Source organism: Balaenoptera borealis (assembly GCF_965194805.1).
Source record: "Balaenoptera borealis genome assembly, chromosome: 6".
Lineage (NCBI taxonomy): Eukaryota > Metazoa > Chordata > Mammalia > Artiodactyla > Balaenopteridae > Balaenoptera > Balaenoptera borealis.
In genome coordinates this window covers 81,522,808-81,548,701 of record NC_138863.1, presented here as the reverse complement: position 1 = coordinate 81,548,701, position 25,894 = coordinate 81,522,808, and the positions used below count along the sequence as shown (strand labels likewise).

The 25,894-nt window shown below is 43.8% G+C and overlaps 2 protein-coding genes across 3 annotated transcripts in view; both read left to right on the top strand.

Moving 5' to 3' along the window:
• The window catches only part of KIF5C (kinesin family member 5C), a 174,442-nt gene extending 170,593 nt beyond the window's left edge, over window positions 1-3,849 (top strand). Inside the window, exon 26 of the mRNA XM_082397238.1 lies at window positions 6-3,849. The gene's annotated coding sequence lies outside the window, so the exon portion shown is untranslated. The remainder of the gene's footprint in view (window positions 1-5) is intronic.
• An 8,716-nt stretch (window positions 3,850-12,565) lies between these two features.
• The window catches only part of LYPD6B (LY6/PLAUR domain containing 6B), a 233,115-nt gene continuing 219,786 nt past the window's right edge, over window positions 12,566-25,894 (top strand). For both annotated transcript variants that reach the window (XM_082397260.1, XM_082397262.1), the window contains exon 1: window positions 12,566-12,676. The gene's annotated coding sequence lies outside the window, so the exon portion shown is untranslated. The remainder of the gene's footprint in view (window positions 12,677-25,894) is intronic.

Below are 25,894 nucleotides of genomic sequence, written 5' to 3'. Positions count from 1 at the left end.
AACAGATATGACTCTCCACGTAGCATGTCAAGGACTACATTAATCACCAATTCCTTTACTTTTTTTCCCTCCTACACAATTTCCATTTTCTTTTACACTTGCTCACCCCAGCCATCTGCAGTACACCAGTTTCAGATATTTGAGCTGTGTAGAGTTTCTGTGTACAGATGTGTGCTTGGACTTTTCTCTTCCCGAGAAATCTGAAGGGGGCGATTACAGAAGATCCACTTACTCCTGGGATCTGTTGCTGTGGCCCCGGGTTCGGGGCATTGGGTGGTCCCTGGGTGGTCCTTGGAGACTCCTTCTCAGCACCCACGTCCCAGCAAATACCATTCCCTGGAGGGGAACAACCAAGTGCCGTGGAGGCAGGGGCTTCTGCTTCGCCGCTGCAACTGTCTGGTTTCCTGTAAAATAAACACATTACTTTATATTTTTAGGGAACACAAAAGTGCTGCTATAGGGCTCAAAATTTTCATTCTGGACGCTTTTCCAAAACAAATCACCCCAAAGACGCATTTTGAATATCCTGCTCGCATCTTTGGATCTGTAAAATACACCTTTTAGTATGGCACCGTTAAAATGCAAAGCAAATTTCTTCGAGGCAGAAAAACAATCTGACAGTAACAATGTAGAAATTGTTCACTCAGACACATCCGTGTAAATGCGAAAAGTCATAGCATTCACCTCTGAGCTGCTTGCTATTGAACCTGCAGTGACTAGTCTCAGCCAGCCCAGGTAGAACATCATTCCTTCAGAAGTGTTGAAAATGCTGCAAAGTTGGATGAGTGGAAATGCGGCTACCCCCCTCCTCGCTTCCTCTTCCCTCATCCTACTGGAGCTTGCATCAGGGATGGCCTCTTTCTCTACGGAACCATCTTGAGCCTGGTGGGGGTATTGCTGACGAAATCCAGGATCATTCCAGCAGTTGAAAAAGGAAGCCCTAGGGGGAAAGTAATTGACATATTTTTGTGCCTATGAATAAGTTGCCATGAATAATTTGTTATATTAACCCATTCTTGCCGACCATTTAGTTGAGTTCTCTCCTTGGCATCAAATAGATAGGTTTCCTCTTAGGCAGAATTAGAAGAAATCAGTGTGGATGGATTTTTTACATTCGGCTATTGTTTTATTCAAATACATGAATCTAAAGCTGAGTCAACTCTTATCTCCAGTTGTGCATATTAAAATGATTGAATTCCAAGTAGTAAAGTTTTCAGGGAAACTGACAAGGATTCAATTAAGTTAGTCTTGTGTGCTGCTACTTGTTTTGATAAATTTGAGGGTTAACTACTTGTTTTGATAAATTTGAGGGTTAAGTCAATGATAACCAAACCAGTCTCAGTGAAAGCACCCATCCTATGGTTGTGTCAGCCCAGGATGAGTGAGCTGGTACTGTCCCTGCTGCTGTCACCACTGGAATGAAATTTTGCCAGAAGAGACGTTGAGCTTTCTCATTGCTGGTGGGTAAAAGATAGTTCAAGTGTATGTGTGTGTGTGTGTGTGTGTCTGTGTGTTTGTGTGTGTGTGGATAAAGCACTAAAGACTGAATTGACTTCCAGACTTTTCTTGTATAAAATTTCCCTAACCAAGCAAAGCTGCTTTGACTTAATTTATTTGTTAAATGTTGCACTTTGTTTATGTGTGGGTTTTTTTTGCGGGGGCAGCTAGTAAGTAGAGAGAAGAGGATGAATTCTACTGACGTATTTATTTAGTAAAAATGACAATCTTGCATTCATTTACATTTTAAAAATTCTTCTGTTTGATTTTTTTTTACATTGTTGCTAGTGCTTGCCCATCATAACTGCTCCAATGCTATTTGCCGTCTGACAGAAGGATCCTTGTAGGGCCTGCTTTGCAAACCTTATCAGGTAATAACATATGCCATAGATTATAACCTTGCTGTTAAGATGTTTGCCTCTTATTTTAGAAGTTAAAACCGGCCTTTGAGAGGATCGCCAAATAATAAATTGTCATACCACTGCTGTCTGTTATGCAGCTCTGTAACTCCATAGTTGGAAATTGAACAAAGGTCAGGAATTCTTTCCTTTGGGCTCTCTTGTTAACAGATAATTTTAGATTTTTTCCCAAGTAAGTTTTCCCTGGGCACCCCTTTTCTAATTCTAAAGAAGTGTTTGGCCCTTTCATGTTTCAAAAAGAAACATTCACTTGTAGTTCCATATTTCTTGATCTCTATAAGGGACTCACAAAATTCAGTTTACTTTTATTCACAGAGAAAGTTGGCTTTGATGTCTCTTAAAGATAATTCTGCTAGTTGCTGATCAGCCAGTCAGCTCACCTAGCTTCAGTCTTTATAGGACCTCTAAACTAATTTTCCTACACTGTGACTAAAAGGTAGGCAGATCATGGGAATGGATTACACAGTATATTCCAATGGATCCCTAATATTACTTTGTTTAATAAGGTAATATCAGGACCACATATTCTGTAGGCCTCTTTTGTTAAAAGCCACATTTATGCAATTTTCACTTTTTTAGACTATTGTTCCTTTACATTTGTACTCCAGATGTAAAAACCACACTTGTGAATGGCTGAGCCCATGATTATATTTTCGGTTGTATGCTGCTTTTTGCGAGTGTGTGTGTGCTTGTGTGCGTGTGTTTCTCCTCTCGGAATAATTTTATATTTCATGCTACTTCTTGAAAGTTGACTCTTTGATACTAAAAGGGAATAACCAGATGATTTCTAAAAATAATGTCTCCCTGCAGGATGGTGGATTGTTAAATTAGAGGAATGCTGTTTGCTTTATCAACATTTGTGGTCGGAGACTAAAATATATTAATGCCAAGTGTGTTTTGGTCAATAACTGGAGAATTCTGTATAAATGCATCATCGCTTCCAATGTTTTACAGTTTGCCATGTGGAATGGCAGGTAGTACGGAGAAAAATAAGTGTGGATTAAGACTTTTAAAGGAAATAGTATCATATGATTAAGAAAATTAGAATTCGTAGAAATATTGGGATAAGTGAAGAAATAAAAATGTCTGTCTAGAATGTAGCATCTAGAGAGTTTTTTAAGCCCTACCTTCACATGAGGACGTGATATTCCTGTCCAAAGCCAGACTAAGCCATCAGCAAGATTCATGGGGGGATTATTACCTCTCCTTTCCTAGAGGAATAACCGAAAGCAAATAAAAATTCTTAACAGTCCCCTCTTTGAAGTGTATTTTTTAAGCAGGGTGGAAAACATTTAGACTCTGGCTTTATGACACATTAGGGAAGTTGTTTGTGGCAGGGGGCAGGAGGTGGCAGACCGGTAGGATTTCACTTATAGATTGTCTCACCCGCATATTGTGAGCAAGCTAAAGGAACCATCACAGTCTAAAATGCCTTCATTGAACAATAACAGTTTAGACTTTTTAGAAAGTATTGAATAAGTGTCAGGTAACAGCCGAAGGCAGTACTGCTCCGTGAAGTCTGCTTACACATTTACAAATTGTCCATCAGTTTAAAATACTTTTCACCGTGTGCGGATATAAGGGGAATAGGGCACTCTGTAGAATTATACATGTCTAGTTTGTAAAGTATGTCGTGTGTACTGCAGATGTATGTTCTCTGGGCTTTGTGTATCTGTACAGTAGCTTTCATTAAAAAAAATTGTGGACTAACTTGTTTTGGTGGTGTGAGGGGGAGAAGGGCAGTTTATATCAAGTAACGATGCTGTAATATAGTACATGTAACAAAAGATCTGGAGTAACCCTTCCCTGGCCCATGGAAAAGTTTGGTTATCTTCTAGGTTCTAAAATGAAGATATATGGATACTCTGGCGGACTGCATGTTGTATAATTTGAAAAATACTAAAAGTGGAAAATAAAATTGAATTAAACTTTGGCTGGTCTGTTTTTTCTTAGAGTCATCTTAAAGGCACCCTTCTTGAAGGCCTCAATGCCATTGTGAGGATGGGCCATTTTCTGGCCTTGAAGGAGTTCATTTCAGTGAGCAGCTGCTCGAATTCAAAGCCTGAGCAAGGTCAACCGTGACCTTTCTGTCTTTTACTTTGCTTGAATATCTGTGTTTAAATTTTTCCTTCCTTGAGGACCCAAGAAAACCTGACATTTGTTCCTTCAGCACTGAAAAGACAGCCGCCTATGTCAATAAGTGTCTTAACTTTTTAAAAAGTGGGATTGAGTTAAGGTGCAATAGACCAGTGTGTTAGCTGAATTTCTGAATTTCTTCTTGTCCAAGAAAGGCACTTATTCTAATAATATGTTTTAGCTCATTGGCATTCTTCAACTAATGCCTTGGACCTCTGCATATATTGAAAGGTTATTGGCGTCTTTTGAGAAGTGTTGGGGTGTTTGTATTCCTGTTTAGCTTACTGATTATTACTATTAATGTACAGGTCTGAGGTCTTGTGAGAGGATGCCAGAGTGTGAAGCCGTTGGAGAATAACAAATGGCAGGACACAGGATTATTTTTATCTGCTCTCTTAGCAAGGAGACTTCCCTACCTCGGGTCACTGAAATCCTGTGGCTATGCACGGCCTTGTGTATGTAAAACACCCTCATTCTCGTTCTTGGTTTGGTTAATGTTGCATGGGAGCTAGACAGTAAACTGCCTTTATCAATTAAAAGTGGAAAGATGGATGCCAAATAAAGATTTTATAAGTGGAACTGAGGGCACTGCAAATGATGTGCTTTTATGATGTCTTATCCATCTCCTTGAATTTGTTATTCTCCAAAGAACTTGGAAGAGGCAGTTACCAAGTATCAGATTGTTAAAGGTGACTTAGGTAGTAAAACTTCAAACATCGTGGATGAATATTTAGGCTGAAGCCTGTCTATTTAAGATGGGAAAGCAATCCTTTGAAAGGGCCTGATGACAAAGCACATTTCAGTATCACTGGGAAGTGACCCTATAGGTTCCAGGACAAGCAGCTCTGCAGTGCAGTAGGTCTGCACTGACACCCACTGTTCCCCGGGTTCCTGTGAGCCTTTCCCGAGGTTTCCTGTTCTATTGAGCTCTGAACGGTGCTCGGGCTATGCCTTGGAAGTACTACAGAGCTAGAGCAACTGTGGTAGAATGTGGAATGGAAGCTATAATCTGCCGAGGCAATTACTGGTGACGTGTGTGTATTTGCCGGTTTAATTCTAGCATTTGTGACAGGTTACATCTTGTGATTTGTCTTATGTACATAATAAATTGAACAGGAGTGGGAGGTATCTCTCGGGTGACACATCAGATGAAAAAATGTGGGCTCACTTGACAAATGCATCTTGAGCCATGGGATTTTTACTTTCCCTTTGGCATTTGGTGGTTCTTCAGCCAATCTGCAGAGAAAACACCGATTTCTGTGTGGTTAGCTGGGCTCAAAATAAAAGATTTGCAGGTAATCCCTGTGGATCTTTCCACTTGTGATGCACCATGGATGCAAAGGCTGGAATCCTCCACCTGCTTTGCTTCCCCAGTGCTGAAGGAGGTTCTGTTTGGAGCCCCTCTCTCTTTCTGGGACCCTTCAGACCCTCAGTCCTCCACGTGACCAGACTGCAAATCATTCTCATAGGATAGCTTTCCAAAAAATTCACCTAAAAAGATGCTTTACTCCTTCAGAATGTATACCCGAAATGAGAGAAATTGGCAAACTTGCTCCCGATGACGTGTACCAGCACCAGAACCTCGTAATGCTTGGAAAGCTGCAGTAGGCAGTGCATTAAGGCGAGAGACTATCCTGGCAGTGTGCCAGACACTGTATTAAGTGCTTTACATGTATTAGTCCACCTAATCCTCCTAATAACTCCATGAAGTAGGCACCATTATCTCCACTTTAGCGGGGAGTAAACGGGCACAGAGAGGTTAATTAACTTGCCCAAGGTCTCACAGCTGGGAGGAGAAGCCAAGATTGAAACCCGGGAAGACTGGTCCTAAGGTGTGTGCTCTCCACGGCTAGTAACACTGCTGCTCAGAACAGTGCTGCCTGTGTGTGTGTGTGTGTGTAGTGATAACCAGCAAGCAGCCTCAAAAATCCTTTTGTAAAGAATTCATACAAAGTGTTCTTCCTTTGCAACTTTTCTGTGTTTTCTCCTTTCATAGGAATCTGAGACCTTCTTGTTTTTTGAATTACTTTAAGCAATCAAAAGCATCTAGGAAAGAATCATTGAAATAATAACAGATGCCTCACAGCAGGGGGGCCTGATAACATATAACTGTAGGGCTTCTGGAGGAAAAGATTCAACGGAGTAGAATCTTTTTCATATATAGCGGACACTTAGAAAGTGTAGCAATCACTTGTGTCACGGTTTTCAAACTGTGTGTAGTAAGAATTTCACTTATCCATGTTGATGTGTTCTTCTCTTTAGGACACTAATTTTCTCTGCTTGCATTTTAAAATATATAACCTATATTCCTCAGCTTCTCAAGCTAAAAATAAAGCAGGGTTCTCTTGTCCCAGCTGAGCTGGCTCTAAGGGAGAGTCTGAGGGGGCACTGGGTGGGTTCCCTCATCCCACCCAGATCTGTGTGAGGCCTCGGAGAAGACTCTCAGGGAGCTGTGCTGATAATAGCTGCCCCGTACCTAACCTCCAGCCCTGTCACGATGATTAATAGGATCTCACTTTAGTGCTTTAAGTTTTAGAAAAAGTAAACATGCCAATCATACCACACATGCATGTGCACGTCCAGCTACAGAAGGGGGCAGGAACAGCACTAGTGGGGTTCCCCCTGAGCCCCCCACTTTACCGCAGACTCCCTTTACCTGTGCTTCTCCTCTCTGAGGATGCTTCTGGTGGGCTACTGCAGGGTTGGGAAGGACAGGCTGATGGTAGGTGTGTCTAGGTCACGGGATGCTAATTCCTTCAGCCAGTGGCAACCCGGCTGCCTGCGAGCCAGACCCCAACCAGCAGCCCAGGCGTCCTTGCTGCCCTGCAGTGCCCCCTTCTGGGACATGTACACAGCGGCAAAATAGCCCTGGAGCCCTGGCCATCAAGCAGGGATGCTACTCAGTCATCCTAAATGGAAAGAATGATGGACTTGGGACCTCGATCTGACTCTACCTCCCGTGGACCAACTGTGGGATGTGGTCAAGCTGTTTAACTGTGTAGCATCTCAATGACCTCATCTCCATACCTGGATTATGGAGATTTGTAGCCCACTGCCCTCCACTCTTTGGTTTGTTGTGAGGATCAGATGAGAAATTGTGTGCAAGCATCTTATAGAAGTAAGGGATTGTTATGTTGAAAAATAAAATTCAACGGAGTAAATCTTAAAGATCTTATTTGGCTTTATTCAGTGATGCATGAATCGGGCAGCATCCAATCTAGCAGATAGAAAGAAGCTCCGGGGAGCTGTACAAAATGAAAGACTTTTATAAGCAGAAGGGAGCAGGAACAAAGAGGCAAAAAGCAGGTTGGTTATTGCAAGGTCAGTTTCCTTTAGGGAATGGCAGGGGTCTGTAAGGCAGATGACCTAACCAGTGCCGATCAGGCGATTCCCTATTGCCTGGTTTAAGATTCCATTTCTGGGAGAGCCAAAACTGTAATTCAGTCTCGTCTCGGTTTGGTGACATGGGGCTGAGCATAAGTGACTCCATTTGGGGCCTGTTGCCTTGTTTTTAATAGTTATTATCAAATACTTCCCAGGAGAAGGTGTTTTTGCCTTGGACCCCAGCTGTACCTTCACTTAGCATCACGGATACTAAGAGTAAGAGAGAAGGCTGTGAGGAGACCCCAGGAGTCATCTGATTCTACCAGTGAAATGGAATCTCATTGGAGCTCTCCATTTAGGGTCCTCCCTCTTCCCACTGCTCCACTCTTTTCTTTGGGGGAAAGTCTGCTCTTAGGCTGTTTCATGGGGAGAGAAAATGCTCTCCCTCCTGAGAACTGCAGTGAGCCGTGTTTAGGGCGAGTTTCCACCTCTGTGCATACTGAGGGCTCCCGCCAGTGCTCCCCACTCAACGCCCCGACACGAGATCATGAATCAAGTCTATTCAGATTCCCAATAATTACAGCTAGTGCTGAGAGCCTACAGCCCGGCAGCATCTTTGTAGGAGCTTAACAAGTTCCCCACAGTGAGCTCAGGGATGCTCAAGGAGCCATTTAGCCAAGCCGGAACACAAAAGCACACACTCAGCATCTGGACACAAGCTGTCTGCTCCCTCTGCTAGAAAGTGCCTGGGATCCGAAAGCTCCCCTCCTGCCACCACATGCACTATAGGCAGGAACTGACTGCACAGTGCAGGCCGGGTCTGCCCTCAGTGCGTGGCCTGCCGCTCATAAACAGGAGAGGGCTGCGGCCGTGGCCTCTGCTTTATACCCACCTCCTTGCAGACCTTACACCCAGGAGAAAACCAAAATCCCCAGAGTTCAAGTAACTTGTCCGAGGTCACATGGTTTGTTTGGGCTCTAGAGCTCCGATTCCTTTCTATTTCAGTCCTCTGCGTGCCAATGCAGGGGACACGGGTTCGAGCCCTGGTCCAGGAAGATCCCACATGCCGCGGAGCAACTAACCCCGTGAGCCACAACTACTGAGCCTCTGTGCCACAACTACTGAAGCCCACGCGCCTACAGCCCATGCTCCTCAACAAGAGAAGCCACCGCAACGAGAAGCCTGTGCACCGCAATGAAAGAGCAGCCCCCGCTCGCCACAACTAGAGAAAGCCTGTGCGCAGCAACAAAGACCCAATGCGGCCAAAAATAAATAAATAAATAAATTTATTAAAAAAAAAGTTTCTGCCATTCCCAATTTTCCCTGTGAACTGTTGTAAATGAATAGTGCCTTTTTAAAAAATTGAAGTATAGTTGATTTACAGTGTAGTGCCAACCTCTGCTGTAAGCAAAGTGACTCAGTTATACACATATATACATTCTTTTTTTATATTCTTTTCCATTATGTTTTATCAGAGGATACTGAATATAGTTGCCCCGTGCTATACATTAGGACCTTGTTGTTAGTGCCTTTTAAAGTGGATTACACTTTACTATATTGGGCCAAAATATTGGGGTGTTCCTGGAAGAAATACAGATCCACCACTAATAGACTACAAGAGAAGCCTATGAAGGACGTTGGGGCACATTTGGCTCTACCCAGAGAGGTTACATGACTCCCCTCACCTCACACTTGGAGAGCCCGAGCCCAGAGCACCTCGCTCTACTCAGGGTTCACTCTGCTGCACCAACCGCTGGCCCACAAAGACGAAGCTAGTCACAGCCACTCTGATGGCAGCGGACGCCTCTCTGACATGAGGCCAAGCCTGGCTTGAGGTCAGTTGTGTGGAAATGTTTTGCCACAGTCATTTGTTGTGTGTGTACTATGTACCAGGACCCTGGTGATCAAGAGTGGACTTCAGCAGCTTCTGGACCAGAGTTCCAGTAGCTCCCACTCTTCCCTGGATTACCTGAGTGCCTCGTACTAGTTACCTAACCTCTCTGTGAAGTGAAGCACTTGGCACCATGCCTGGCTCACGGTGATAGCCTGTCCTGCATGTGCATTCTGGAATCTCTTCACCAGGGATGAATGAGGTGGTACTGTTACTCTCCCCACAGGCAGATGTGGTGAGGTGTGGAGAGGTGACGTGAGTTGTCCAACATCACAGAGCTAGGAAGTGGTGGAGCTGCTCCAGAGCCCATGTTCTTTTTGGTTTTTTTTTTTCATTTTTATTTTCATTTCATACCCAACCAGGGATCAAACCTGTGTCCCCTGAGTTGGGAGCATGGAGTCTTAACCACTGGACTGCCAGGGAAGTCCACAGAGCCCACGATCTTAACCAGGAAGCTAAACTCTCCCAGGGTCACATGGCTGCTGAGGGACATAGAGAGACTGAGCTGAAATCCTGCTTTACTCCTAGACCAGAGCTTATTCCCAGGCCTGAGCAATGTACAGGAGCAGCTGACATCTCCATGTGTTGCACTCAGAGCCTGCTGCAAAAATGTGAGCTTTCATCAAGATTCCCTCAAAGATTTGAGCACCTGCTTTGTACTCGGCATTGTTGTTTGAGCTGGGGAGAGGTGGTAAATAAGATAAGATAAAGTCTTCATTTTCTTAGAGGCAAATTATAAACCAGTGACCAACACTTTCTAAAATGATTCAGTACAGTTAAGTGCTATGAAGAAAACAGAACAGGCTGCTGTGATACTACATGGCTTGGGTGGTCAGGGAAGGCCTCTGTGAATGATTGAAGGAGCCGGGCTTGCAAAGATCTGGAGAGAGTTCCAAGCAGAAGGAACAGTAAGTGCAAAAGTCCTGAGGCAGATTTTGCTTGGTGTGTTCATGATACTAGAACTCTGATTTTACACAAAGAATTTGCTCCACACTGGTATTTCAGTTCCTCATTGACTTAGCAAATTAAAAAGATGATAAGTATGTTTGTGCCTTCGAAAGTAAGAGTAAATTTGGAATAACCAAGAGCTTCTTCCTGGGTTTACAAATACAGCAACAAAGGCATTTAGGCGTTTTTGTAGCCAACAACCTTGTAAGCAGACCCATGCATTTGTAGTCCATGCTTCTGTACTCACTCTGAAACCAAGCCAAAGAGGGCAAGCCCATCCCTGGTTGATGTGTTTTAGACAGCTAAGCAAATTCACACTGATCCACAGTCCTCGTGAGGGTAAAAGATAATACTGAGGGATAAATATGGAAAAGCTGATTTGCTGCCCATCCTCAGGGTCAAGCACAGGGCTGAGAGGGCCAGCTGCATCTTTTTATAGTCTTCTTCTCAGGGAAATGGTACTGCCACAGCATGCCACCTTGGAAATTTTTCCTGCTTGCCTTGTATGTGAGAGGTTTGCTCAACTCACTTTGGGAAGGTTATTTCAACTTTCTGCTACATCAGGACTTTGTGAGTGGTGAACACCAAAACCCCAAAGACACACATGCATCCTTGGCTGCCCTTGGTAAGCACGGAGAGAATCTCACCAGTCAAAAAGGGAATATTCTGGACTTTGCCTGATAATTCTTGGGTTGACATTTTTGGGCATCCCTGAAACAACCACTCTTGCTGCAGCTGCTGCCTGCCCTGTTCTTGCCTCAGACTCAGTACTTGCCAAGATCTGCCTGGAAAGAAGTGTTTCCCACTGTGGGCCTCACACAGTGAAATAGCATCAGACCGAAGTCCTCTGTTTCAGGGTCTAATTAGCCTGTAGCCTTAGGAAGTGGAACAAAACATCTACATTTTTGTAAGATGTCACTTGAAAGTGTTAGCTGAATAGCCTCAGCTGTTCAAATAGTAGAGCTAGATACGGTGGGGTATGTGGAGGGGGATGGGCCGGGCTGAGGGGCTGGGTACTGGAGGGAGGTATCCGAAGTCCTGGCAAGAACGGTCCAGGCTTCTTTGAGATTTAAAGGGCTAACCCAGAGGTAGCTGCGCATTTTATTTTCCTCTTGAAAGAAGCCTGTTTTGTTTGCTAAGTGCTCCTTGTGTGAAGCTGCGTTGTGGAGGGAGAAACATTTCTTTCCCTTGGTTCAGGTGGGGTGAGGGCTTCACTTGGAAGGTAGGCTCCTTGGCAGATGCGGGCTGGAAGGTGATTCCAAGTGAACCGATCCCTAGGCCTGTTACCTCGCCTGAGAAATGAGAAGTTTGGATGAGATCAGTTTCCTAGGCTCACCTGTCAGTGAATTGCACCTGAAGTGCTTATTCCCAAACCACTCCGCTCTCCAGAATTGGAATTCTCGGGAGCAGTGATCTGCGTGTTGGGCAGGCATCCTGGTGATCTTCATTCTCAAGGATGTTTGGCCTGTGTGAGCTCTCACAAGTCTGCCAGCTCTAAAACTGTTGGCTAAGTCTGGAAGGCAATGATTCCTAACTAGTCTTGAGACCCAAGGCTTTTTGCAAATCTAAGGACAGCTGTGGATGCTCTCTTTAGGAAAAAATGTGTGTAGGGCAGAAGGCGGAATCCAGTTTCAAGGTTTGTGATCCTTGATGAAGAATTCCTACTCTAAAGTCAACTCGAAAGAGAACCTAAGCACCTGGAATCGTGGATAGCACAAAGTAGCTGCTCACTGAAGGTAGGCTATTCTTTTTATGTCTCCCAGCTTTTTCCTATGATATACTAGTATTATCTTCATTTTTTAGATGAGGAAACTGGGGCATAGAGAGATTAACATACCTTGTTAAGTGGGGAATGGATTTTAACCTAAATGATCTGATTCCAGAACCAGTGAACTTAAAATTCTGGGTTACCTAATAAAGTGGGGTGTGTGAAGTGGGGATGGGGGAGGGTGGAATGGTCGGAAAAGGCCTTCCTGAGCTCTTCCATTTCTGAAGTAACTTGCCTTTGGCCCCATCATATTCACCCTGAGGGTCTCGGTTCTCGGTTTCTACAGCCCACAAAGAAAGGGGCTGGCCTCCCCTCTTCCTGCTCAGCGGGGTCCGGCTCCCACGCTCTGCGATCCACTTCCCCAGCGGGCCAGGCTGTGTGGAAACAGGCCGGGCCCGGGCTCCCCGCCGCCTCCCAAGAACTAACCGTCCCAGGTGTCCCCTATTACGCGGCCGCCGGGGCCTCCCTTCCACCCGCGGAGAATTCCCCAAGAGCCCGAGGCCCGGGCTGCTCGCGGCGGGCGGGGCCCACCTGTCTCGGCCCCGCCCCTTCCCGGGCGTCCCAGGTGGCTCGGGGCGGGGAGGAGCCGCACCAACGCCAGCCCGCCGCCAGTGAGCTGCTAGCCGGGACCGGGAGCCGGGAGCAGGGAGGCGGCCGGACGCGCGGACAGGCCTGGCGAGCGCGGCGGCGCTGGTGAGTCGGGCGGGCGCAGCGGGTTGGGGGCAGCGGTCGGCGGGGGACGGCGGGGGACGGCGGGCCCCGCGCCCGGGTCCTGCGGGGCCGAGCGGCTGCGGCGGGCAGTGCGGGGCTCCCCTGCCTGGCGCGCCGGCGGAGCGAGCGCGCCGGGGTCGCGGCACAGCGGAGGGGTCGGGGTCCCGTAGCTGCCTGGGGGCGAACAGCTGCGACCCTCTGCACCGGGCTGGAGCTGGGGGCGAGGGCGGGCGCGGGGACAGGGCCGGGGCTGCCTGGGTCTCTGAGCGGCCCGGGCGGCGCGGAGGCGCTCTGTCCGCGGCGCTGGTGGGGAGAGGGGAGGCTGGGGGCCCCACTGCTGCGGAGAGCGCGGAGCTGCGCGGGGGGCTCAGACCCGCGGGGGAGACCCGAGCGAGCGCCCGCCTCTCCTTCTGCGGCGCTTCCCAGGGGCCGCTCAGGTGCCGCTGCTCCCTCTGCCCGGCGCTTTACTTTTGGTGCTGGTGTTGAGTGTCCGACATACACCTGGGTTAGTTACCTGGGGCTTCCAAAAAACTGGGTATGCAAGGCTGCTCTGACTCCAGGGGCCTGCGCTTGTAAGGCTCCATCCAGGGCTGTGTGTCCTGGGGCGCTGTCGGGGGTTGGGGTGGAGGCGGGGGTGCGCAGGTGCGCTGCATCTCCCAGGCCCTGGCCAAAGGTGTGATGAAGTGGAAAAAGTCTAGCATTTAAATTCTAGTTACTAGTTGTGTGACCTTGAGCAAGTTGCTTAACTTCGCTGATTCTCAGTTTGCTCAAAGGTAAAAAGGGTATTATAATCATTACAACGGCCTTAAGTTATGCGATGTTCATAAATCCCATAGCATGTTGCTTGATGAAAGTTCTCTCCATTTTTTCCCCTATGTGTTAATGTAACACTTTGTGCCTCCCAGAGGTCCCCACTCCTTTCTGAACAGAAGGGAGATCCAGGAGGCTCAGAGTACCCTCCTTTAGGAGGGAAGGGGGTAGTGGTGGTGTGTGTTTTGGGGGGTGGCATTTCTTCCACTCTCACTTGTTCATGGCTAGGCCTCCTCCAGGCAGTTTTACTTCCTGCCACCATTCTAGAAGCCAAGTTTGAGAGGTGACAGGTCCTGAATATAGAAGGGATGTTATCGGCTTGCTTTCATCATTACTGACTGTATTTGTCAGAATTCTTTTCTTTGGGTTGGGTTTGGTCACTTGAAAATTGCTTTATGCAGTATAGAAATTGATTGGGTCACATAAATGAAAAGGCTGAGGGTTTTAGCTTTAGGCATAGCTTGATCCAGGGGCTCACATAGGGTTGCCGGGCTTGTTCTCTCTCTTTTTCCCTCTGTGTTGACTGTTCTTAGTCTGGAGTGATAAAAAGCACTGGCATCTCAGGCTTATCTGTTCCTTTAGAGAGAGGGGGGGATAGGAGGGATGTCTCCCTCTTCTTCCATCACCTCCATCCTTATAGCAAACGTTATTGATACACTAGACCAAAGCGGGGCCAAGCCATCTCAGTGGACGGGGAGTGGGTTTCCACCGTAGCAGTAGGTACTTTGCTCAGGTGCCACTGTGATAGTCAATCCCACCCCAGGTGCCGGGGATTAGGCAGGGACAGTTCCCAATGAGAGCTCTGACTTCTGGGCAGATAAAATAGGACCTGTTCATTGCACTGTCTCTGCCTTTGCTCACCACCGCCTAAAGGAAGTCTTTAGTAGAGTGTAGACTGCCTGGGTGCCATGTTCCATCTGTCAATTGTCAAGTCTTATCCCAGGCAAGGAAGGCCTCCTGCATGTTCCTCCTTTGATTCCTTGTTTTGTTGTTTGCTTGTTGGTTCATCCATTCATTCAACATTTAATAAATGCCCAGCATACACCAGGGCCTCTGCCAAGGGTGAACATGTTTGCTTTTGAGAAGCTCACGGTCTAGTTGGGGAGGCAGATGTGCAGAGAACAGAGTCTGGGGCTGTGTAACCGTCTGGGGACAAGCAAAGACTTCCCAAGGAAACTGTACTTGAGCTCTAAATTGAAGATAGTAGGGGATAGTAGGAGGAAAAGTTGCAGGGACTTCCCAGGCCAAGCGGTGTGGTGTGGTAGGGTACTTTCTGTTGTAAGTAACACTAGTTGGGTTACTTTACTGTCTTGCTTAAGAAGTCTAGAGGTAGGTGGTTCAAAGTGGCCCCAGTTCTGGGTTGGCTTCTTGAAGATTCTCTGGGTTTTCCCTGCCCTGCCACAGGGTGACTGAAGCTCCATCACACCTTCACGTGATAACATCTAGAGCAGAAAGGGAGGGAGACGGCTTGCTTCTCAGTGATTCTCTAGATAACAAAGGTCAGAATTTCTCAGAGGTTCCCTGTGTCGCTGGCCAGAATGGTCATACGCCCGTGCTGAGCCAGTCACTGGCAAGGGAGGAGAGGGTGGCTGTGACTGTCGTGGCCCAGCAGTGTTCTGGAGCTGGGGGAGGGGCCACCTTCCCTGAGCACGTTGGTGCCCCTATCTGAAAATCGCAATTCGGTTAGCAAGGCAGAAAGCGAGACTGCCTTGCCTGTCGGGCTGTTAGGTAGCCGGTCACCCGTGTCTCCTGCAGGTGGTGACAGATGATGAAAGACATGGCCTTACGGGCAAGCAGGAGAAGCTCAGGATGATAGGAGAAGTGTAGGGTGTGGCGGAGGGGAGGGAAGGAGCTGAGGTTGGAGGCGCAGGTAGAGACAGGAAAACCCTGTGTTAGATGCCCTCTGGATATCACTAAGAAGCCTAAATCTCGGTCCCATTCCTCAAAGAGCTTACACTCAAAACCTGGGAACGTTTTTCTGGGTCTGTCGTACTCCCATAGTAACATTAACAGTGGCTCACTCTGGGGGGTAACTGTGCGGGGATCAGGGTGGAGGAGTTTAGGGAGGGGCCGTGTGTAGTTTGAAGAAGCCTCACAGCTGGTTCTGCCGTACCTCCCACTCCCCAGTGCCCCCTTCACCCCTGCCCCTTATTGAGAACATTTGCTCTAAATCATGTCTTTGTTTCGCCGTCCTTACCTGTCTTCAAGCTAACAGGCTGGGACTTGGAGAAGATGCAGTTAGTGGTAGATCCTGGACTAGGAAAGAATTCTCCTGATGGTAGCGCAGCGGGTGAATACTATATAATCGTGTTAGTAGGATACCAGCCTCCACTGTCTACTGCTTTTAAAAAGCATTTAGCCTGTTTTCATTTGAAGTATGAAGTGAGAGCTGCTTTTTGTTTCCATTTGACGTGGTGAACATGGGTGGGCATTTGGTGTTAGATCGGGCAACCAGGATACTACTTCTCATATTCCTCCATCCTCAGTATCTACTTAGCACAGAAATTGGCAGAAAGATCTAGTTACTAATCCTGGAAGAAAGGAGGGAGTGAAGGACAACATATCTTGTTGTTTGCATCAACAGTCCTGCCCAGGGCTGCCCAGGCAGAATGTGAGGGAATGAGGTAGAGAGTTGCTTTGGGCAGTCATTAATTCACAAATGTTTATTGAACACCCACTGGATGGCAGACACTGCCCTGGGGTTAAAAGGAATATATAAGAATGTTAAAAATCTCTGTTCTCATGGAGCTTACAGTCTACTGGAAGGGGACCTATTTATGTTTTGTCTCCTATGTCAGGTGATGAGAAGTACTATAATGAAAAATAAGGCAGGTTAAGAGAAGCCTGCAGTAGTTGGAAGCAAGCTGGGCATAGTGCTAGAAATCGTCAAGGTTTAGTCTGTCTCTGGTTTCTAGCAGAGAAATACGGCCTAAGCAGGTATGGTACTGGCCAAAAAAGACGTTCACTTGGAGGAAGAGGATCACATATTAAATAACTTGGTCTTAAAGAATTTCTTTCATGCGGAATCTCTTGGTTTGTTTGTTCTACTGTACCTCACATTGTTACCAAACGTGATTTACAATGACTTACAAAACATGGTACCAGGTGATGAGAAATAAATGAAGAAATATGAGCAAAGGGAAAGTAAGGGTCATTTCTTTCATCATTGTGTTCCAGAATTGTTTAGATTTGGTAGCAGGGGAAGAAGGAAGTATGGTGATTAAAAATGTGGTGATTCATGCTCAGGGTTCATTATTTAAAAGGTGACAGTGTAAAGTTTTGATGTCTCAGAAGTTCATAACTTATTTGGGTGTGTGTGTAAAGAGCCAGTTTTATTTGACAGAAAAAAATAGTCTGAGTTCAAAGAAAACTACTAGTATTATTTTTTTAGGTCAGTACAAAGTGCACCAAAGGTTAACAGAGATCAAAAGCCTAATTCCAGAGTCAAAATAATATGGTATAAATAAAAAATTAGTGAGAAGGTGAGTTTGGACTCGTAACTGGCTGGGAAAAATACATGAATTCAAATAAAAATTTACAGTATATATGTGTTACACAAAGGTAATTTTGATTACCTATTTTTATTGGGTTGTTTGTTTTCTTATTGTTGAGTTTTGAGAGTTCTTTACATAACCTGGATATATGTCCTGTGTCAGAAATGTGATTTTCAAATCATTTCTCTCAGTCTGTGCCTTATCTTTTTATTTCCATAGCAGTGTCTTTCTCAGGGCAAAAGTTTTTTAACTTTGGTAAACCAATTTATCAATCTACTTATGGATCAGAATTTTGTTGTTGTACCTAAGAATTCTTTGCCTAACTAAAAGTCTTGAAATTTTTCTACATTTTCTTCGAGAAGTTTCATAGTTCTATGTTTTACACTTAGGTTTATGATTCATTTTGGGTTAATTTTTGTGTAAGGTGTAAACTGTGAGTCAAGGATTTTTTTTTTTTTTTTTTTGGCATGTGGAATTCCAGTTGTTTCAGCACCATTTGTTGAGAAGACTGTCCTTTCCCTGTTGATTTATCTTGACATTTTTGTTGAAAATCAATTGACCATGATTGTAAGGGTTTATTTTTGGATTCGCAATTTTATTCCATTGATCTAGAGGCCTACTTTATGCCAACACTACACTATCTTGATACTGTGACTTTATAATAAATTTTGAAAGCAAGTAGTATAAATCTCCCAATTTTATTCCTTTTCAAACTCGTTATGGCTCTCCTAGTTCCTTTGCCTTTTCATATAAGTTGTAGAGTCAGCTTGTCAATATCTGTGAAAAATCCTGCTGGGATTTTGAATGGGTTGCATTGAATCTATAGATTCATTTAGGAAGAATTGACATCTTTACAATACTGAGTATTCCAATCCATGAACACAATATGGCTTATCTCTTTATTTCTGTTTTCATTTTTCTATCAGCATTTGGTAGTTTTCAGGATATAGATCTTCCACATGTTTTGTTAGATTTATACTTAAGTATTTCATTTTGGGGGTTGCTCCTGTTGCTCGTATATAGAAATACAATTGATTTTTGTATATTGACATTGTATTCTGTTACCTTGCTAAAGTCAATTATTGTTCTAGGAGGTTTATTTATAGATTCTTTGGAATTTTCTACATAATCTTGTCATCTGTGAATAAAGACAGCTTTATTTCTTCCTTTCCAATGGGATGCATTTTAATTTTTTTTTAACGTCTTTATTGGAGTATAATTGCTTTACAATGGTGTGTTAGTTTCTGTTTTATAACAAAGTGAATCAGCTATACATATACATATATCCCCATATCTCCTCCCTCTTGCACCTCCCTCCCACCCTCCCTATCCCACCCCTCTAGGTGGTCACAAAGCACGGAGCTGATCTCCCTGTGCTATGCGGCTGCTTCCCACTAGCTATCGGTTTTATATTTAGTAGTGTATATATGTCCATGCCACTCTCTCACTTTGTCCCAGCTTACCCTTCCCCCTCCCCGTGTCCTCAAGTCCATTCTCTAGTAGGTCTGCGTCTTTATTCCCATCCTGCCCCTGGGTTTTTCATAACCTTTTTTTTTTTTTTTTTTTAGATTCCATATATATGTGTTAGCGTACAGTATTTGTTTTTCTCTTTCTGACTTACTCCACTCTGTATGACAGACTCTAGGTACATCCACCTTACTACAAATAACTCAGTTTCGTTTCTTTTTATGGCTGAGTAATATTCCATTGTATACATGTGCCACATCTTCTTTATCCATTCATCTGTCGATGGACACTTAGGTTGCTTCTATGTCCTGGCTATTGTAAATCGAGCTGCAGTGAACATTGTGGTACGTGACTGTTTCTGAATTCTGGTTTTCTCAGGGTATATGCCCAGTAGTGGGATTGCTGGGTCGTATGGTAGTTCTATTTTTAGTTTTTTAAGGAACCTCCATACTGTTCTCCATAGTGGCTGTATCAATTTACATTCCCACCAACAGTGCAAGAGGGTTCCCTTTTCTCCACACCCTCTCCAGCATTTATTGTTTGTAGATTTTTAATGATGGCCATTCTGACTGGTGTGAGGTGATATCTCATTGTAGTTTTGATTTGCATTTCTCTAATGATTAGTGATGTTAAGCATCCTTTCATGTGTTTATCTGTATATCTTCTTTGGCAATCTGTATATCTTCTGTGGAGAAATGTCTATTTAGGTCTTCTGCCCATTTTTGGATTGGGTTGTTTGTTTTTTTGATACTGAGCTGCATGAGCTGCTTGTAAATTTTGGAGATTAATCCATTGTCAGTAGCTTCACTTGCAAATATTTTCTCCCATTCTGAGGGTTGTCTTTTCGTCTTCTTTATGGTTTCCTTTGCTGTGCAAAAGCTTTTAACTTTCATTAGGTCCCATTTGTTTATTTTTGTTTTAATTTCCATTTCTCTACGAGGTGGGTCAAAAAGGATCTTGCTGTGATTTATGTCATAGAGTGTTCTGCCTATGTTTTCCTCTAAGAGTTTTATAGTGTCTGGCCTTACATTTAGGTCTTTAATCCATTATGAGTTTATTTTTGTGTATGGTGTTAGGGAGTGTTCTAATTTCATTCTTTTCCATGTAGCTGTCCAGTTTCCCCAGCACCACTTATTGAAGAGACTATCCTTTCTGCATTGTATATTTTTGCCTCCTTTATCAAAAATAAGGTGACCATATGTGCGTGGGTTTATCTCTGGGCTTTCTATCCTGTTCCATTGATCTATATTTCTGTTTTTGTGCCAGTACCATACTGTCTTGATTACTGTAGCTTTGTAGTTCAGCTTTGTAGTCTGAAGTCCAAGAGCCTGATTCCTCCAGCTCCGTTTTTCTTTCTCAAGATTGCTTTGGCTATTCGAGGTCTTTTGTGTTTCCATACAAATTATGAAATTTTTTGTTCTAGTTCTGTGAAAAATGCCAATGGTAGCTTGATAGGGATTGCATTGAATCTGTAGATTGCTTTGGGTAGTATAGTCGTTTTCACAATGTTGATTCTTCCAATCCAAGAACATGGTATATCTCTCCATCTGTTTGTATCATCTTTAATTTCTTTCATCAGTGTCTTACAATTTTCTGCGTACAGGTCTTTTGTCTCCTCAGGTAGGTTTATTCCTAGGTATTTTATTCTTTTTGTTGCAGTGGTAAATGGAGTGTTTCCTTAATTTCTCTTTCAGATATTTCATCATTAGTGTATAGGAATGCAAGAGATTTCTATGCATTAATTTTGCATCCTGCAACTTTACCAAATTCATTGATTAGCTCTAGTAGTTTTCTGGTAGCATCTTTAGGATTGTCTATGTATAGTGTCATGTCAGCTGCAAACAGTGACAGGTTTACTTCTTCTTTTCCGATTTGTATTCCTTTTATTTCTTTTTATTCTCTGATTGATGTGGCTAAAGCTTCCAAAACAGTGTTGAATAATAGTGGTGAGAGTGGGCACCCTTGTCTTGTTCCTGATCTTAGTGGAAATGGTTTCAGTTTTTCACCATTGAGGACGATGTTGGCTGTGGGTTTGTCATATATGGCCTTTATTATGTTGAGAAAAGTTCCCTCTGTGCCTCCTTTCTGGAGGGTTTTTATCATAAATAGGTGTTGAATTTTGTCAAAAGCTTTTTCTGCATCTTTTGAGGTGATCATATGATTTTTATTCTTCAATTTGTTAATATGGTGTATCACATTGATTGATTTACGTATATTGAAGAATCCTTGCATCCCTGGGATAAATCCCACTTGATCATGGTGTATGAGCCTTTTAGTGTGCTGTTGGATTCTGTTTGCTAGTATTTTGTTGAGGATTTTTGCATCTATGTTCATCAGGGATATTGGCCTGTAGTTTTCTTTCTTTGTGACATCTTTTTCTGGTTTTGGTGTCAGGGTAATGGTCGCCTCGTAGAATGAGTTTGGGAGTGTTCCTCCCTCTGCTATATTTTGGAAGAGTTTGAGAAGGATGGGTGTTAACTCTTCTCTAAATGTTTGATAGAACTCACCTGTGAAGCCATCTGGTCCTGGGCTTTTGTTTGTTGGAAGATTTTTAATCACAGTTTCAATTTCAGTGCTTGTGATTGGTCTGTTTATATTTTCTGTTTCTTCCTGGTTCAGTCTCGGAAGGTTGTGCTTTTCTAAGAATTTGTCCATTTCTTCCAGGTTGTCCATTTTATTGGCATAGAGTTGCTTGTAGTAATCTCTCATGACCTTTGTATTTCTGCAGTGTCAGTTGTTACTTTTCCTTTTTCATTTCTAATTCTGTTGGTTTGAGTCTTCTCCCTTTTTTTTCTTGATGAGTCTGGCTCATGGTTTATCAATTTTGTTTATCTTCTCAAAGAACCAGCTTTTAGTTTTATTGATCTTTGCTATCGTTTCCTTCATTTCTTTTTCATTTATTTCTGATATGATCTTTATGATTTCTTTCCATCTGCTAACTTTAGGGGGTGTTTGTTCTTCTTTCTTTAATTGCTTTAGGTGTAAGGTTAGGTTGTTTATTTGAGATGTTTCTTGTTTCTTAAGGTAGGATTGTATTGCTATAAACTTCCCTCTTAGAACTGCTTTTGCTGCATCCCATAGGTTTTGGGTCGTGTTTTCATTGTCATTTGTCTCTAGGTATTTTTTGATTTCCTCTTTGATTTCTTCAGTGATCTCTTGGTTATTTAGTAGTGTATTGTTTAGCCTCCTTGTGTTTGTATTTTTTACAGATTTTTTTCCTGTAGTTGATATCTAGTCTCATAGCGTTGTGGTTGGAAAAGATACTTGATATGATTTCAATATTCTTAAATTTACCAAGGCTTGATTTGTGACCCAAGGTATGATATATCCTGGAGAATGTTCCATGAGCACTTGAGAAGAAAGTGTATTCTGTTGTTTTTGGATGGAATGTCCTATAAATATCAATTAAGTCCATTTTGTTTAATGTATGATTTAAAGCTTGTGTTTCCATATTTGTTTTGGTTTTGGATGATCTGTCCATTGGTGAAAGTGGCGTGTTAAAGTCCCCTACTATGATTGTGTTGCTGTCGATTTCCCCTTTTATGGCTGTTAGCATTTGCCTTAGGTAATGAAGTGCTCCTATGTTGGGTGCATAAATATTAACAGTTGTTATATCTTCTTCTTGGATGGATCCCTTGATCATTATGTAGTGTCCTTCTTTGCCTGTTGTAATAGTCTTTATTTTAAAGTCTGTTTTGTCTGATATGAGAGTTGCTACTCCAGCTTTCTTTTGATTTCCATTTGCATGGAATATCTTTTTCCATCCCCTCACTTTCAGTCTGTATGTGTCCCTAGGTCTGAAGTGGGTCTCTTGTAGACAGCGTATGTATGGGTCTTGTTTTTGTATCCATTCATCCAGTCTGTGCCTTTTGGTTGGATCACTTAATCCATTTACATTTAAGGTAATTATCGATATGTATGTTCCTATTACCATTTTCTTAATTGTTTGGGGTTTGTTATTGTAGGTCTTTTCCTTCTCTTGTGTTTCCTGCCTAGAGAAGTTCATTTAGCACTTGTTGTAGAGCTGGTTTGGTGGTGCTGAATTCTCTTAGCTTTTGCTTGTCTGTAAAGGTTTTAATTTCTCTGTCAAATCTGAATGAGATCCTTGCTGGGTAGAGTAATCTTGGTTGTAGGTTTTTCCCTTTCATCACTTTAAATATGTCCTGCCACTCCCTTCTGGCTTGCAGAGTTTCTGCTGAAAGGTCAGCTGTTAACCTTATGGAGATTCCCTTGTATGTTATTTTTTGTTTTTCCCTTGCTGCTTTTAATATTTTTTCTTCGTATTTAATTTTTGATAGTTTGATAATATGTGTCTTGGTGTGTTTCTCCTTGGATTTGTCCTGTATGGGGCTCTCTGCACTTCCTGGATTTGATTAACTATTTCCTTTCCCATATTAGGGAAGTTTTCAACTATTATCTCTTCAAATATTTTCTCAGTCCCTTTCTTTTTCTCTTTTTCTGGGACCCCTATAATCCGAATGTTGGTGCGTTTAATGTTTTCCCATAGGTCTCTGAGACTGTCCTCAATTATTTTTGTTCTTTTTCCTTTATTCTGCTCTGTGGTAGTTATTTCCACTATTTTATCTTCCAGGTCACTTATCCGTTCTTCTGCCTCATTTATTCTGCTATTTATTCCTTATAGAGAATTTTTAATTTCATTTGTTGGTCATCATTGTTTGTTTGCTCTTTAGTTCTTCTAGGTCCTTGTTAAACGTTTGTTGTATTTTCTCCATTCTATTTCCAAGATTTTGGATCGTCTTTACTATCATTACTCTGAATTCTTTTTCAGGTAGACTGACTGTTTCTTCTTCATTTGTTTGGTCTGGTGGGTTTTTACCTTGCTTCTTCATCTGCTGTGTGTTTCTCTGTCTTCTCATTTTCCTTAACTTACTGTGTTTGGGGTCTCCTTTTCACAGGCTACAGGTTCGTAGTTCCCATTGTTTTTGGTGTCTGCCCTCAGTGGCTAAGGTTGGTTCAGTGGGTTGTGTAGGCTTCCTGGTGGAGGGGACAAGTGCCTGTGTTCTGGTGGATGAGGCTGGATCTTGTCTTTCTGGTGGGCAGGTCTGTGTCCAGTGGTGTGTTTTGGGGTGTCTGTGACCTTATTATGATTTTAGGCAGCCTTTCTGCTAGTGGGTGGGGTTGTGTTCCTGTCTTGTTAGTTGTTTGGCATAGGGTGTCCAGCTGTGTAACTTGCTGGTCGTTGAGTGGAGCTGGGTCTTGGCGTTGAGATGGAGATCTCTGGGAGATTTTTGCCATTTGATATTACATGGAGCTGGGAGGTCTCTGCTGGACCAACGTCCTGTACTTGGCTCTCCCACCTCAGAGGCATAGGCCTGACACCCGGCCAGAGCACCAAGATCCTGTCATCTGCACAGCTCAGAATAAAAGGGAGAGAAAGAAAGAAAGAAAAAAAATAGTAAAATAAAATAAAGTTACTGAAATAAAAAATTTAAAATAATTTATAAAAATTTAAAAAATTAAAACATAATAAAAAAAGAAACAAAGAAAGAAAGAAGAGAACAACCAAACCAAAAAACAAATCCACCAATGATAAGAAGTGCTAAAAACTATACTTAAAAAAAAAAAAAAGGGCAGAGAGAACCCTAGGACAAATGCTAAAAGCAAGGTATACAGACAAAATTACACACATAAGCATACACATACACACTCACAAAAAGAGAAAAAGGGAAAAAAATATATATATCGTTGCTCCCAGAGTCCACCGCCTCAATTTGGGATGATTTGTTGTCTCTTCAGGTATTCCACAGGTGCAGGGTACATCAAGTTGATTGTGGAGATTTAATCCGCTGCTCCTGAGGCTGCTGGGGGAAATTTCCATTTCTCTGTTTGCACAGCTCCTGTGGTTCAGCTTTGGATTTGGCCCCGCCTCTGCATGTAGGTCACCTGAGGGGTGTCCGTTCTTCACTCAGGCAGGACGGGGTTAAAGTAGCAGCTGATTAGGGGGCTGTGGCTCACTTAGGCCACGGGGAAGGAGGGGTATGGAATGCAGGGCGAGCGTGTGGCAGCAGAGACCGTTGTGACGTTGCACCAGCCTGAGGCGCGCCATGTGTTCTTCCGTTGTAGATGTCCCTGGATCACGGGACCCTTGCAGTGGCGGGCTGCACAGGCTCCCAGGAGGGGAAGTATGGATAATGACCTGTGCTTGCACACAGGCTTCTTGGTGGCTGCTGCCGCAGCAGCCTTAGCATCTCATGCCCATCTCTGGTGTCCCCGCTGATAGCCGCGGTTTGCCCCCGTCTCTTGAGCTCATTTAGGTGGTGCTCTGAATCCCCTCTCTTTGCCCACCGTGAAACAAAGAGGCAAGAAAAAGTCTCTTGCTTCTTTGGCAGTTCCAGAGTTTTTCCTGGACTCCCTCCTGGCTAGCTGTGGTGCACTAGCTCCCTTCAGGCTGTGTTCACGCAGCCAACCCCAGTCCTCTCCCTGGGGTGTGACCTCCGAAGCCAGAGCCTCAGCTCCCAGCCCCCGCTCTCCCCGGCGAGTGAGCAGACAAGCCTCTCAGGCTGGTGAGTGCTGGTCGGCACCGATCCTCTGTGCGGGAATTTCTCTGCTTTGCCTTCTGCACCCCTGTTGCTGCGCTCTCCTCCGTGGCTCCACAGCTTCCCGCCTCCCCTGTCTCCACCAGTGAAGGGGCTTCCTGGTGTGTGGAAACTTTTCCTCCTTCACAGCTCCCTCCCAGAGGTGCAGGTCCCATCCCTATTCTTTTGTCTCTATTTTTTCTTTTTTCTTTTGCCCTACCCAGGTACGTGGGGAGTTTCCTGCCCTTTGGGAGGTCTGAGGTCTTCTGCCAACGTTCAGTAGGTGTTCTGTAGGAGTTGTTCCACATGTAGATGTATTTCTGATGTATTTGTGGGGAGGAAGGTGATCTCCATGTCTTACTCTTCCACCATCTTGAAGGTCTCCTGGATGCCTTTTATTTCTTTTTCTTGCCTTATTCAACTGGCTAAGAATTCTAGTACAGTTTTGAATAGGAGTGGTGAGAGAGAACATCCTTGCCTTGTTTCTTATAATAGGGGAGAAAATAATCTTTCACTATGAAGTATGGTGTTAGCTGAGGTTTTGTGTCGGTGCCCCATGAGGTTAAGGAATTTCCCTGGTATTCCTAGTTTACTGAGAGTTTTTATTATGGTTGGATTTTGAATCTTGTTGAATGCTTTTTCTCCATCTATTGACAGGATCATGTGATTTTTCTTCCTATTTACTATGGTGAATTACACTGATTGATTTTCAAATGCTGAACCAGCTTTGTATTCCTGGGATAAACCCTACTTGTTTGTGATGTATTTTTGGAAGAGACTGTGTAGGATTGCTGTTATTTCTTCCTTCAGTGTTTGGTAAAATTCATTAGTGAAACCATCTAGGCCTAGAGTTTTCTTTGATGGAAGGTTTTTAAACTACAAATTTAACTTCT